The sequence below is a fragment of the Lampetra fluviatilis genome, chromosome 21 (assembly GCF_964198595.1).
Source record: "Lampetra fluviatilis chromosome 21, kcLamFluv1.1, whole genome shotgun sequence".
Taxonomy (NCBI): Eukaryota; Metazoa; Chordata; class Hyperoartia; order Petromyzontiformes; family Petromyzontidae; genus Lampetra; species Lampetra fluviatilis.
Genome location: NC_136295.1, coordinates 6792176 through 6806910, shown reverse-complemented (window position 1 = coordinate 6806910; position 14735 = coordinate 6792176).

Here is a 14735-nt window from a genome sequence, read left to right as displayed (position 1 = left end):
CTACTGCAAACACTTGGCATGACCCTGTCCGACAAGATGGCCGCCCGCTCCCCCTGCGATCTGTGAATTAAACAAGATGGCCGTCGCTTCCGGCGCATCACGGCAAAACTTTAAACTTCGCTTCAAAATTACTTTACTGAAACGCAGCACGTTTATTTAAAAAATTACTTTACTGAAATGCAGCACGTTTTTTTTAACACAGAGACAAGAAACATTTATTAACAAAGAGACGAGATACATTTAATCGCCTTATTTGTGCACGAAAAGCACGGCGCGAGGCCTAGTGCGGCAGGCTTCGCGAGGCCTAGTGCGGCAGGCTTATTAACACAGAGATGAAACGCAGCACGTTTATTTAAAAAAAAATTACTTTACTGAAACGCAGCACGTTTTTTTAACACAGAGACAAGAAACATTTATTAACACAGAGACGAGATACATTTAATCGCCTCATTTGTGCACGAAAAGCACGGCGCGAGGCCAAGTGCGGCAGGCTTCGCAAGGCCTAGTGCGGGAGGCTTATTAACACAGAGATGAAACGCAGCACGTTTATTGTTGTTGTTGTGCATATTGGCAGTGGTGCTTGACTCGGCTGAATCTGCAGCCCGGCAGCGGCAGAGCAGAGGCAGCGAGAGGCCTCGTCGCTGCTGCTATTCACTCGCTTATAGTTCTACCGTGTTCACTACATCTCTGTCGTGTTCACTATATCTTTGTCGTGTTCACTACATCTCTGCCGTGTTCACCACATCTCTGCCGTGTTCACCACATCTCTGTCGTGTTCACCACATCTCTGCCGTGTTCACCACATCTCTGCCGTGTTCACTACATCTGCTGTGTTCACTACATCTCTGCCGTGTTCACTATCATCTCTACATCTCTGTCGTGTTCACTATATCTCTGTCGTGTTCACTATCATCTCTACATCTCTGTCGTGTTCACTACATCTCTGCCGTGTTCACCACATCTCTGTCGTGTTCACCACATCTCTGCCGTGTTCACCACATCTCTGTCGTGTTCACTACATCTCTGCCGTGTTCACTACATCTGTTGTGTTCACTACATCTGCTGTGTTCACTACATCTGCCGTGTTCACTACATCTCTGCCGTGTTCACCACATCTCTGCCGTGTTCACCACATCTCTGCCGTGTTCACATCTCTGCCGTGTTCACTACATCTCTGTCGTGTTCACTACATCGTATTCACACGCAAGTATTTCTACTTGTGCTGCAATCTTTGATTATTTAGCTGCTGGCTGCATGTTTGGTGGCGATGCTACCGTTATAGCAGCACCAACTGCGGTTGGTTCTGGGTCCATGCAAACGACGCTTTTCACTGCGAGTTTGTAAAGGGTTCCAGCAGCAAATGCGGTCTCTGTTTCAGCAAGCATCTTTTCAACGTGGGCGTCCAGACAACCATTGGGGTCTTCAAAGTCGTGGTTGTTTTCGGTATCCATGTCGTGCGCGCGAATAAAAACTCGAAGTGCCAAACAAACACTGCTCAATGTAGTACTGTTATATGAATATGCCAAACGCCCGTCTATTTAACTCTATGTAGACGACATAAAATGCACCAAGGTGCCGTTTATTCCCTCTATTTTATTTCACCTTTATACTAGTAAATGCATTCGAGTTTCCCCATCTAAGGTCAATTCATCTCAGATGTGATCGTTTGGAAATGAAAGACTACGAGTCTTTAAATCTCACAGCGTTTTTTGTCAAAACAAACACTTTTAATTAACGTTACACTAGAATACAGTAATTTTTTCTTTAACTCCTCTATACCCGGTCGATATCCCTGTACCGGTAGTAAGTATTATTCCTACCAGCCCACCCCGCAGGGTCCTGTTAAATGAACTTGAACTTGAACAGTGACTGGGCAAGTCCAGCTTGGTCAAGTGCTTTGTGACAAGAGTGAATAATAGTGGTTCTTATTCTTGGTTCTTTCGGTAAAGTCACGTAGAAGGGAAATAATAAAATAATAAAAATATTAAACAATTAAAATTCTCACGACGTTTCGACAAACTCCACTCTACATCCTGGCACTAGACAAACTCCACTCTACATCCTGGCACCAGACAAACTCCACACAACATCCTGCCACCAGACAAACTCCACTCTACATCCTGGCACCAGAAAAACTCCACTCTACATCCTGGCACCAGAAAAACTCCACTCAACATCCTGGCACCATACAAACTCCACACTACATCCTGGCACCAGAAAAACTCCACACTACATCCTGGCACCAGACAACCTCCACTCTACATCCTGGCACCAGACAAACTCCACTCTACATCCTGGCACCAGACAAACTCCACTCAACATCCTTCCACCAAACAAACTCCACTCTACATCCTGGCACCAGACAAACTCCACTCTACATCCTGGCACCAGACAAACTCCACTCAACATCCTGGCACCAGACAAACTCCACTCTACATCCTGGCACCAGACAAACTCCACTCAACATCCTTCCACCAAACAAACTCCACTCTACATCCTGGCACCAGACAAACTCCACTCTACATCCTGGCACCAGACAAACTCCACACTACATACTGGCACCAGACAACCTCCACTCTACATCCTGGCACCAGACAAACTCCACTCAACATCCTGGCACCAGACAACCTCCACTCTACATCCTGGCACCAGACAAACTCCACTCTACATCCTGGCACTAGACAAACTCCACTCTACATCCTGGCACCAGATAAACTCCACTCTACATCCTGGCACCAGACAAACTCCACTCTACATCCTGGCACTAGACAAACTCCACTCTACATCCTGGCACCAGACAAACTCCACTCTACATCCTGGCACCAGACAAACTCCACTCTACATCCTGGCACCAGACAAACTCCACTCTACATCCTGGCACCAGACAAACTCCACTCTACATCCTGGCACTAGACAAACTCCACTCTACATCCTGGCACCAGATAAACTCCACTCTACATCCTGGCACCAGACAAACTCCACTCTACATCCTGGCACCAGACAAACTCCACTCTACATCCTGGCACCAGACAAACTCCACTCTACATCCTGGCACTAGACAAACTCCACTCTACATCCTGGCACCAGACAAACTCCACTCTACATCCTGGCACCAGACAAACTCCACTCTACATCCTGGCACCAAACAAACTCCACTCTACATCCTGGCACCAGACAAACTCCACTCAACATCCTGGCACCAGACAACCTCCACTCTACATCCTTCACTATACAATTACGATACTATATATTACTTTGTACATTGTATTAAGCATATACATTTTATACTATTTGTTATTATACACTGTACCATATACAGCAGTGTGATATACATTAGGGTGGGTAGAATAATACATAGTGTAATATTACAAAGGTGGTTTATAGCAATACAGTATATTATTTAATGTCGGGTTTGTCTATGGCAGTATATAGTACGGTGTAGACTCGTGTGATGTAAGAGAATAAAGTTTAGATGGAAGCATATTATATTTTTTACGACGTAGAATTGTAATGTATTATGTACTGTTAGTAACTCAGCTTATTGTAGAGTATATTTAGTATACTGATACTATGTAGTTTATCAGAGGTGGGACAAAGTCATTGTTATGCAAGTCCAAGTCGAGTCGCAAGTCATCAAATTCATGACTCGAGTCTGACTCGAGTCCAAGTCACATGACTCGAGTCCACATCTCATAGGTGGGACAAAGTCATTGTTATGCAAGTCCAAGTCGAGTCGCAAGTCATCAAATTCATGACTCGAGTCTGACTCGAGTCCAAGTCACATGACTCGAGTCCACACCTCTGTAGTTTATACTTTAGTTGTTTACGTGGTGGTTTTAGTTACTGCAGCTACATACTATTAACACTCCTTCCCTTTATTAATGATACCCCTATCCCCTCCTTTTGATGCTGCTAATCCTGCATAATGCACGGGCATAAGTAGTACTAATCACATACCTGCATTTCCCATAAATATGCTAAATTCCTCTTGATATGCAAATTCTTTTGTCAAGGCGCCCTTTCCCCCCTTCCAACCCAGATTAAATATACGCTCCAAGCATGGTGCTGTTTCATTCAGACGCTGTCTCCCCGACAGACCTGGTCTTCACCTGAGGACGGCTGCTTGCATTGTGGCCGAAACGTCGTGAGAATTATTTTATGTTTTATTTTTATTATTTTATTATTTCAATTCTACGTGACTTTACCGAAAGAACCAAGAAGATGAATCCCTGCAGTCACGAAAGCTTTAAATCGAAAAATGAATAAAGCGCTCTAACTAGCATCGTTAAAAAAAATTCCATGTTTTTTACCCTAGTAATTACCCTGTAATCGCGAAATTTGTATGGGATAAGGGTAAAAGGTAAGGTAAAGGTAGGCTCGTTCTTTTTTTACCTTTTACCTTACCTGCTAAAGGGTAAAAGGTAGGGTAGCGCGATTGTATTGTGGTAAGGTAAAAGGTAGGGTAAAGTTTCACTTGTTTTTTTTACCGTTTAACTTTTACCTTACCTTGCCGAGCCCTAGGTGAGACCACAAATAAATGAAATAATTTATGGATGGCAAAAAGAAAGTTTATGATTTGGTAAATCTGTCCCACGTGATCATCATCCTGCGCTTCCACGTCCCACGTGACCACGCCACGCGCTCCACCCCTTGTTCCACGTGACCACGCAACACGCCCCCTTCAGTCCCACGTAATCGCGCCCCACCCCTTCCATCCCACGTGATCACCCAACGCACTCCGCCCCCTTCTGTCCCACGCGACCACCCTACGCCCCTCCTCTGTCCCACGTGACGACCCTATACACCCCCGCCCCCTTCTCTCCCACGTGACCACCCCACGCGCCCCGCCCCTTTTATCTCCCACGTGACTCCCCCACGCGCCCCGCCCCTTTTCTCCCCCACGTGACCACCCCACGCGCCCCCACCCACCACGTGTCCAAGCTAAGATGGAGGCGGTGGTGGTGGTGAAGAAGCCCGCGCTGGACCCGGTGACCGCGGCGCTCGTGTCGCTCATCCTGGAAATCGTCTCCTCCATGGACGAGTCGGAGCGCCTGCTGCTCTCCGACTCGGAGGCGCCCGAAGACGACGACCTACAGCTGATGGTCGCCGCTCTGCTCTGCCGGTGCTTGCCACATGTGTACTACTGTACTACCGTACTACAACAACAACAACCGCAGTGGTTCCGGTGGCGTAACCACGCGGCGGTCGTTAAACTATTACTTGTTAAACTATAACTTGTTAAACTATTTGTTATTGTATTAGACAAGCCCTGCTGAGCTATACATTTTAAGAAGCGACCTGGCCGCAAATGATAGCTCGGCTAAGTGGCTTATCGCGTGGAAATGTATAGCAGCCGAATACTCTAAAATTGCTTTTATGGCTTTATTTTGGTGATTTTCGTAAAGTGTTTTGGTTTGGCCCTGCTTGTTTGTTGTAGTACAGAGTAAGACTAATGGCCTTAATCTAAGTTGTCTTGTGGTTGTTGTTGTTTGACTTGCATCCCACTGGTATTTTTGCACACAGCGTTGGTGTACGGTGCCTTTTCTGCAATATTTTGCTGTCTTTTTATGGATTTTCTGTTTGCACTTAGTCACATAATCACTTTAAGATGTTTTCTTGTTCATGATTTTTGTTTGTTGCGTTTGCACCCGATTCAAGAGTCAAATGGCTCACATGGCTATACCTAATCAATGAACTTGAAATGCACGGGGAGAGAGAGACACGCAAACTACAAATATACAGCAGGCTTCAGGGTCGGGATCGAGAGGGTTAACAGCTGGCCACCTCAGCGCCCGCTTGTGCCAGGCTAGGTGCACTTTACTACATTACAGGGCCTTTGCACGCAAGTAGCCTCGTGGGGTAGCGTTGACGCAGCGATTCGCGAAATGCGCTACCAATTCACGGCCTCGGCGATCGCAAGTAGGGAGTTAATAATTAGCCTCTAAAAAAAAGCATACAGATCTCGGAAGCTGAGCAGCAGGTTTAAGTCTGGAGAGTGGCTTGGGTTGGCGACCACCATGCACAGGTTGTTATTATACAGGATGGCCCATAAGTCTGGAATCATAAGGAACAATAACTAATATTTTGTTTTGTTTCTGCAGGCTCAAGGTGGCTCTTAGTTTTTACCGTGATTCCAGACTTATGGGACACCCTGTAGTGCCGCAGGGCTCCATCGTAGGCAGCAGAGGGCAGGGCAGAGACAATTTTACAGTGGAGCACTTTGCTCCCCCACATTCACGAACCTGCACTGACCAGCGTGAAGTATGGTCACATAATCCCCACGACTTGCACGCCGTGAGGAGGCCCTCAATGTGTCGAGCTAGGACAGACACGAGTCTCAAAAGCACCGTACACTAACGATTTACAACTCAAGTTGCTCTAGTTTTGGAAAAAGCTGTGTTGACGACCTCTTGAAAAGGAAATTGATTTGAGGGTTTCCCACAACGCAGAAGACCTAATTGAGAGCAAACACGACGACGCAAATATGCAAACGAGGTTTTTTTTGCTGAACCACTTTCATACTGAAAAAACACCTTTTGAGGACAAACACGTGTTGGAAAGCGTTACGGAGTCGTGCGAATGCTTGATTTTCTGCCTAACTTTTTTGTTTGTTTTGTTTTCTCTTCCAATGACTTGCAGGCAGGGCTCCGAGAGTGTGGCGAGCATCATTCAGAGCACAGAGGAGCTGATCCCTCAAGTTAGCCCCGATGTGTTCCGCCACCACTTCCACGTGTCTCGCCAGACCTTCGACGTGCTTGTCAGCCAGCTGGCGCGCTGCCCTGAGTTCCCCACGGAGCCCTACCATGGGGGTCGCCCTCCGATCCCGCTCACCAAGGTGCTGCTTGTGGCACTGTGGACGCTGGCCACTCCCGAGTGCCTGCGCACGATCGGCGAACGCTTCGGCATCCCGCGCTCCTCCGTGCTCACGTGCCTGCGCAGGGTGTGCGCCGCCACCATCAACAACCTCATGAGGGACTACCTGGTCTGGCCCTCGCCGGAAGACTTCGAGGGCATCGCCGCCGAGTTTGAGCGCCAGAAGGGCTTTCCGGGTATAATTGGCGCACTGGACGTTTGTCACATCGCAATCAAAGCTCCCACGCTGAACCCAGAACACTACTACAACCGCAAAGGGTTTTTCTCACTGGTGCTTCAAGCGGTGTGCGACGCCAATTACAAGTTCCTCGACTGCTTCACCGGTTGGCCCGGGTGCATCACGGACTTCTGCGTGCTCAAGAAGTCCCCGTTGTTTGAAGAGGCTGAGCAGACGATACCGCTTCAGTATCACATGGTGGCGGACAGTGCGTATTACCTCAAGTCGTGGCTGATGACGCCATATCGGGAGACCGGCATGCTCTCGGATCGCGAGCAGAAGTTCAACTTTGTGCAGATATCCACCACGAGCGTGATCGAGAGGGCCTTTGCCATGTTGAAGGGCCGGTTTTGTCGCTTGAAGTACCTGGACATGTCCGACATGAACGGAATGGTGGATGTGATCATGACGGCTTGTGTGTTCCACAACATTTGTCTGTTGCACGAGACCGAGCTGGATGACTTTGCCGACGAGTCGAGCAGCAAAGACGTTGTCATCCACTATCCCACGGAGGACATCGCTTTTCAGGACGACGCCGGAGAAAGGAAACGGGAAGAAATTGCCAACTTGCTTGGGGCCGGTTTTGAACAAGTGTGTTAAACCTGTCGTCCAAATAACACGGAAGTCAAAATCTAAATTTATTTTTGGCGACTCCATCCCGCTACGCACATAAATGACGCGACCCACCTGGCGCGGATCGTTCTGTTGTCGTCCAAGCGCAGAGAGGACGACAACAGACGATACAAAACTTTGATTAGTGCATCGTGTACAGCTCGTCGAGAGGAATAGATTGCCGTATCGTTCGCCTTAAACAGACAAAATGACGTCGCAACGCAGTTTCATGTGAGAGCTGGGGACTTATGGGACCTCGGGGTCAGTGTAGCCCATGACGAGTGAAGAAATGCAAAGGTTATCAATATGGGTTTCTTTATTACAAAAAAGCTTATTTTTATATGATGGAAGCTACCAATTTTACTTTAAAGAACATGAACCCGTATTTTCGCAAAATTTCTATGTCTCAATACCTGCAATTATTTGCATCTCTGCAAATGAAATTCCCACATTTGCTAAACTTGTCCATTGAAAATGTAAAGGCTGGTGCTACCCCAAATGAGCACTTGTAAACACCTTGAAAAATCTTTGAGATAATATAAATTGGCAGTGATGTCACTATTGTAGTAACACTTGACCGTCGAGCTTGAGGACAGACTAACCAAGGTACTTGTTTACAAGATAAAAAACATTCTTTGGTTCTTCCGGTAAAGTCATGTATAAAGATAAAATAATAAATTAAATACTAGCATTCGACGTTTCGATTGCAACACAAGCAATCATCATCATGTATAAATGAAATAGAAACACAAATCTAGTATAATTAGAAATGTAATGTAATACAACAATCGAAACGTCGTATGCTAGTATTTAATTTATTATTTTATCTTTATACGTGACTTTACCGAAAGAACCAAAGAATAATTCCTGCAGTCACGAAAGCTCCAAATTAAGTAAGATAAAAACCAGTTTTGTATAAACAGCAACCTAATGAGTCGCAAATCAGTGCCTTCTCCCTCGGCGGCGGTGGTTCGAGTGCTCACGCACCGCTATGCGATTTCCCCCCCCCCTCCCTGCTGGCCACTCGTCCTTCTCTCAACCTGAGGCCCGCAAGTGACGGCGATTAATGAGCTGGAAGTGCTCAAAAGTTTATTGTTTGCAACATCAATAGGAACTGATAACTAAGTCCATGATTAAACATCTCAAGCGAAAGGGGTCCTTAAGAGAAAAGGAAATGTGAGGAAAAGGTATGAATTGTGGACCTTTTACAAGGTGGTGTCTTAGAAGAAAAACTGGTATATGAACAGTTTTCATCAGCTGATGTTCCCTGTAAATACAGTTGATACCAGGTCTGAAACATGTTCTTAACACTATGGGAACCTCATTTGCCAGTAAAAATGTGATAATTGGTTCTTTTTACCCTTCTATCTGGCAACAAAACTGACACCTTTTTACAAGGAGTCATGTTTGCATAGACCGCAATACCTGCAGTCATAATACAAACAAAAGAACATAACTCTGATAATGTGCACTGTCCTTAAAGTTGATTGGTCCACACCCGAGACAGCTTTCCTTAGAGCCTAGTCTCATATGGGTTGGACCAGATGCGCCTTTTGGCAAACATGACTCCTTGTAAAAAGGTGTCAGTTTTGTTGCCAGATAGAAGGGTAAATTACCAATTATCATGTTCTTAACACTGCTTTCGAGTCTTTCAGCAGAGCTCGGACTGGTGGTAGCCCACGGGCTAAATGTGGCATTGAGGGCTATTGGAATGGCCCACATTAGTGTCCACCAAGACTTAAAGAAATAGAGATTGCTCAGATCAACAATAGACGAAAAAGATGAGACTTGGAGATAAGAGATGCAGACGTTTTTGAAATCATACCACGTGGACGTCTTAACGTTTGTAAATGTGACATGTCACGCAATCCGCCAGCACACCAATTATATTGTGGCCCACTAGATAATATATTTTAAGAAGCCTGCCGTCTCGCAACAGCAAGATGTAATGAAATGTGTGGTAAAGGTATGCACATTGCAAAGCTTTTCCTATGTACTTGGCATTATGAATATATATAATGCAAATGAAAATTTAGTGAGATTATTTCACTCACTATCCTTTATAATGTATACCATTATGTGCAGGCAATTATAAAGGGCAAGACAGTGTTTGAGACAGACAACATACTGGGCATCGTAAAAAAAAAATACATTTGAATTTAGGCTCCAAATTGTGAACACTAATCGAATTAACACCGTAATAAAAGTGCTTTTTGTTACTCTTGTTTTGGCGTGGAAATGCATTGGCTCGTAACATACTTTTAGATTTGAAGCGTTCGTGACTGCAAGGATCCATACTCTTTGTTTTTCTCGGTAAAGTCACGTAGGTAAAAAAAATAAATGAAAATATTAAATCACGATGTTTCGGAAGCAACACAAGCAACCGTCATCAGGTGTAGACTGCTCCAGCAAATACGCCTCGGTAATGTTGCTGGAGAAGTCTACACCTGATGATGGTTGCTTCCGAAACGTGATTAATTTGTTTTAATTTATTTATATTTTTTTTACTGACGTGACTTTACCGAAAAAACCAACGAGTATCGTAACATACTTTTAACTTGCACCAACGGTACCAAAACAATGATCCCCCATTGTAGTCTTAAACTGATGGGACAATTCTTATTAGCGAGCACCTTTGAAATCCCACACGACACTTTGGGGTGGTTGGCCAGCATCATGCCCGTCTGCCTTTGTCTCCCCAGTGCTGATGTTTACACACCGCACCAGATACTAATTTAAGGCCGAGTCTGTCTAGGGCAGGGGTCGGCAACCTGCGGCTCCGGAGCCGCATGCGGCTCTTTTGAACCTTGACCGCGGCTCCGGGGCGGATGCTAGCGAGGGGAGGAGGCGCACTGTGACACCTGCTCTGGCGTTGCCGCTGCTGACAGGTCGCCGCTCCGCTCCACACTGCCCGCCCGGTGACAGGCAATAACGTTGCCGTTGCTTTGTCACATGTTTGGAAGAAGTAAAAACCTTCCTGGGCAGCAAAGAGCTCACCTTTGCTGAGCTGGAACAGCCAGAGTGGCTGGAAAAATTACATTTTATGGTAGACATGACAGCACATCTAAACACGCTAAATACAACCCTTCAGGGGAAAGGAGGCACAGCCCTGCACATGCTGGAGAAGGTTTTGGCATTCGAGCGCAAGTTGACAGTGTTTGTCAAAGATTTACAGAGAGGTACACTGTCTCACTTTCCCTCTTTGAGAGAGTTCAAACAAAGTCATGATACGATAAATTTGGAATATTTCAAGTCTGCAATCACCACAATGCAAAGTTCGTTTGGGAAACGATTCTGTGAGTTCAGAGAGGAAAAAACGACATTATCCTTCCCTGTCACTCCCCTGGCGATCGATCCATCCCTATTGAATATGACTGCATTTGAAGGTGTAAGTCAACCTGATCTTGAGATGGAACTGGCCGATATAGCCGACAAAGATATATGGGTGTCCAAGTTCAAATGCTTGACCGCTACTCTTGAGGATGTTGCCCGTCAGAAGGCCATTCTGGCTCAGAATCATAAATGGAGTGATATTGAAAACCTTCCCAAACAGGACAAACTTGTATTCGAAACATGGAATGCCATCCCCAACACTTATATAAACATGAAAAAGTATGCATTTGGAGTCCTGTCGATCTTCGGCTCCACATATGTATGTGAGCAGGTCTTCTCCAACATGAACTATATTAAAAACAAACATCGATCACGCCTCACAGATGACAGCTTGCAAGCCTGTGTGAAAATTAAGGTGACGTCTTACAGCCCTGATGTGCAGACTGTGCACTGAGGTTCAGGAGCAAAAATCCCATTAACCAGGTAATTTAGCTATTAATTTGCAAAAATATATTTTACATTGTTAAGTGAAAAGTCCTTTTTTTATTCAGATTGACAGCTGACTGCACGATCCTGTATATAGCAATAAGGTAAGAAACAATATATGCAGTGTTATATTTGTTTTAAATGTTGCAATGGTTTTGCGGCTCCCAGTTTATTTTTTCCTTCGGAAACGGGTCCAAGTGGCTCTTTATGTCTTAAAGGTTGCAGACCCCTGGTCTAGGGGAAGACCAGGACCGGGACAAATAATCGTCACTGGTGTTGGCTGTGAGCGGGAGTCGAACTCTGGTCGTTTGTGTTCGTTACGCAGCGCGATACCCGCTACGCTCCAGCAACATTCGCCACTAAGTGGCGGTGACGTCACCACGACGCTTGTGCCAGGCTAGGTGCACCTTGAACTCCACCACACACAAACACGTGGTCTCTGAAGGCTGCGCACGATGACGCAACGCCATTGGCCCATCGCAATGACGTCATTGCTGTTCAAAGGGCGACGTCGGGTCGTCACCAGCCTCTGAAACGGGCGAATTCGCAAATTTCCGTAACGATTACGTCATCGCTCTTGACAAAACTCGTCTCCCGTATTCGTCGCGAGCTGTGACGTCACCCCACCCCGCCGCTATTAAAATTCGTCGCCGAGGCGACCGCTGTGACGTCATGTCACCCGCACGCCTGGTGTCTCACCCCACTGCCCCCTCTGACGTCACGTGGTGGTTACCCCCCTCTGTGTGTGTGGGGCTTTTTGTTGCTGTTGCAGCGTTTGGCGGTGAAGCGGAACGGGGTGGTGGGGAAGAGGAGGAGGAGTGAGTGAGGGGGGCTGGGAAGGTGGGACAAGTAGCGGTGCAACCCGGCCAGGAGAAGATCGCCGAAGATAGCGGAGGAGGGAGCTGGGCTTCATTGCCTAGGAGAGGGACACGAGCTGTCTGTCGTATGTCAGCGATCCAGAATCTCCAGTCTTTCGGTGAGGGGATGTTATGGCCGTCTTGTGCCCCGGTGGTGGTGTTGATGATGATGGTGATGCTGGTGGTGATGATGGGGCGATTGCTATTGGTGGAGATGGTGATGGTGGCACTGGTGATGATGGTGCTGGTGATTATTATTGGTGGAGATGGTGATGGTGGCACTGGTGGTGATATGGTGGTGATGGTGGCGATTGTTATTGGTGGAGATGGAGGTGGTGATAATTGCGGTCATTGCTTAGGTGAATAGATGGTGATGATTGTTATGGTGGTGATTGTGTTGGTGATCGTGGTGGATATTGGTGGTGATCTTGGAGGTGACTGGGTGATGGTGATGAATATGATAAGTATGATGGTGACTGGGTTTGATGGTTATGGGTAAAGTCATGGTGGCAATAGCGTTGGATTGATTATGGTGATACAATAAGTATGTTCATTGTCACGGTTAACGTATGCGCAACTTCTTTCGCACTTTACGTAGCCAACCGTGATAATCGAAGGTGCGAAAGTGGTAGTTGATGGTGGTGTTGGTGGCATACGTTGGTTGTGTTTGTGGTGGTCATTGTGATGGATGTGATAGTGGCGTGAAGTGGTTTCGTTGATGCTTGGTAATGGTAGTTGCGTAGCTATCGAAGGACGCTACTGAGTAGTTGGAGGTCACAGGAGTGACGCTCACAGAAACGAGCGGATGGGAATGTACCAACATTGGTAGTGCATCTTGAGGTCATCTCAGTTGGCCAACCCATGGCACCTGCTGGGTCTGTCCCGATACCTGTCAGCAGCGAGCCTTCGACACTTCACGTGGCCTCAAAGTGCACGTGGCCTCAAGTTTCATTTTTATTTATTTTCAAGTTTCATTTTTATTTATTTTCAAGTTTCATTTATTAGGTATAGCTCTGTGAGCCATTCGGCTCTTGAATCGGGTGCAACCGCAACAAACAAAAAACATGAACAAGAAAACATCTTAAAGTGACTGTGACTTTGTGTAAACAGAAAATCCAAGAAAAGACAGCAAAATATTGCAGAAAAAGCACCGTATACTAACACTGTGCAAAATCCCAGTGGGATGCAAGTCAAACAACAACAACCACAAGACAACTTAGATTAAGGCCATCAGTCTAACTCTGTACTACAACAAACAAACATGGCCAAACCAAAAAACTTTTCGAAAATTACCAAAATAAAGCCATAAAAGCAATGAAACAGTGATCATAGGAACTGTGACCGAATTTTCACAATAAACGACGTATCACCACCACAACTCTGGCTGCATGAGTCACTCCACAACAGCAGGAGCATCAGTCGGAGAATCAACATTTTTCAATGCACCTCAAAGTGCACGTGGTGACGTTGCCGTCACTGAGCAGCGAGTGGCAGGTATTGGTAGCAATCGAGTATGCAGGCGGTGCAACTGCGCACAAGCGCCCACGGGTAAGAGGGCCGGCCCATGCCCCTGGCAACGACGAGTGGGACAATTGTACAGGGGAGGAGGATCTATTTCGTTCTTTGCATCAGGGTCCGTGCCATTGCCAACTGCGCCATCACCACTGATGGTGGTGATGGTGATGACGGCGATGGTGAAAAACGAATCACAAATGTGGCTGCTCGTTTGTTGTCCACAGCCTAAAGTCGACGGTGCCCTTTTGAAATTCCAATGACCAAAGTGAATTTCGCTCGATGACAGCCGCTGTTGACCTACTCACAGAGTGGTACCAATTGTATCGGCCCCCGGATTGATGATAAAAGGCGGAGTTATTTGACCTCTGACCAACCGGAATATGAACTCGTAACCTTGCGAATACGAACTGTATTTTTACAAATACAGTACGAAATGATGAGCTTATTTATAACGTTTAATACATTTTAAGTCATGCGTTTTTTTAAATTCGTGTTTGAGAAAGGCCGTGTCAAGAGAAACCCCACGCATACTAGAAGGTAGCCAGAAAACACATCCTAACCGATAGGTCAATCACTTATTGCAGTGCACGTACACCCTAGGGATGTGTTTGACCTAGTGAAGCTGAGCGTAAGGCTCGATGATGATGGGAGTCTATTGATGAACTGTCAGAGTGGTGATGCATTCATTCTCCCGCGGTGTACACGGCAAAGGGTTATTACTATACACATGAAGGTCAAGGAGAGGCTATTATCGATTTGATTTTAAAGCTCATGTTACAAGCATCAAATTTTGCCCATGAATGTGTATACTTTTGGGGGTTGTCTACATAACTGGTAGCCGT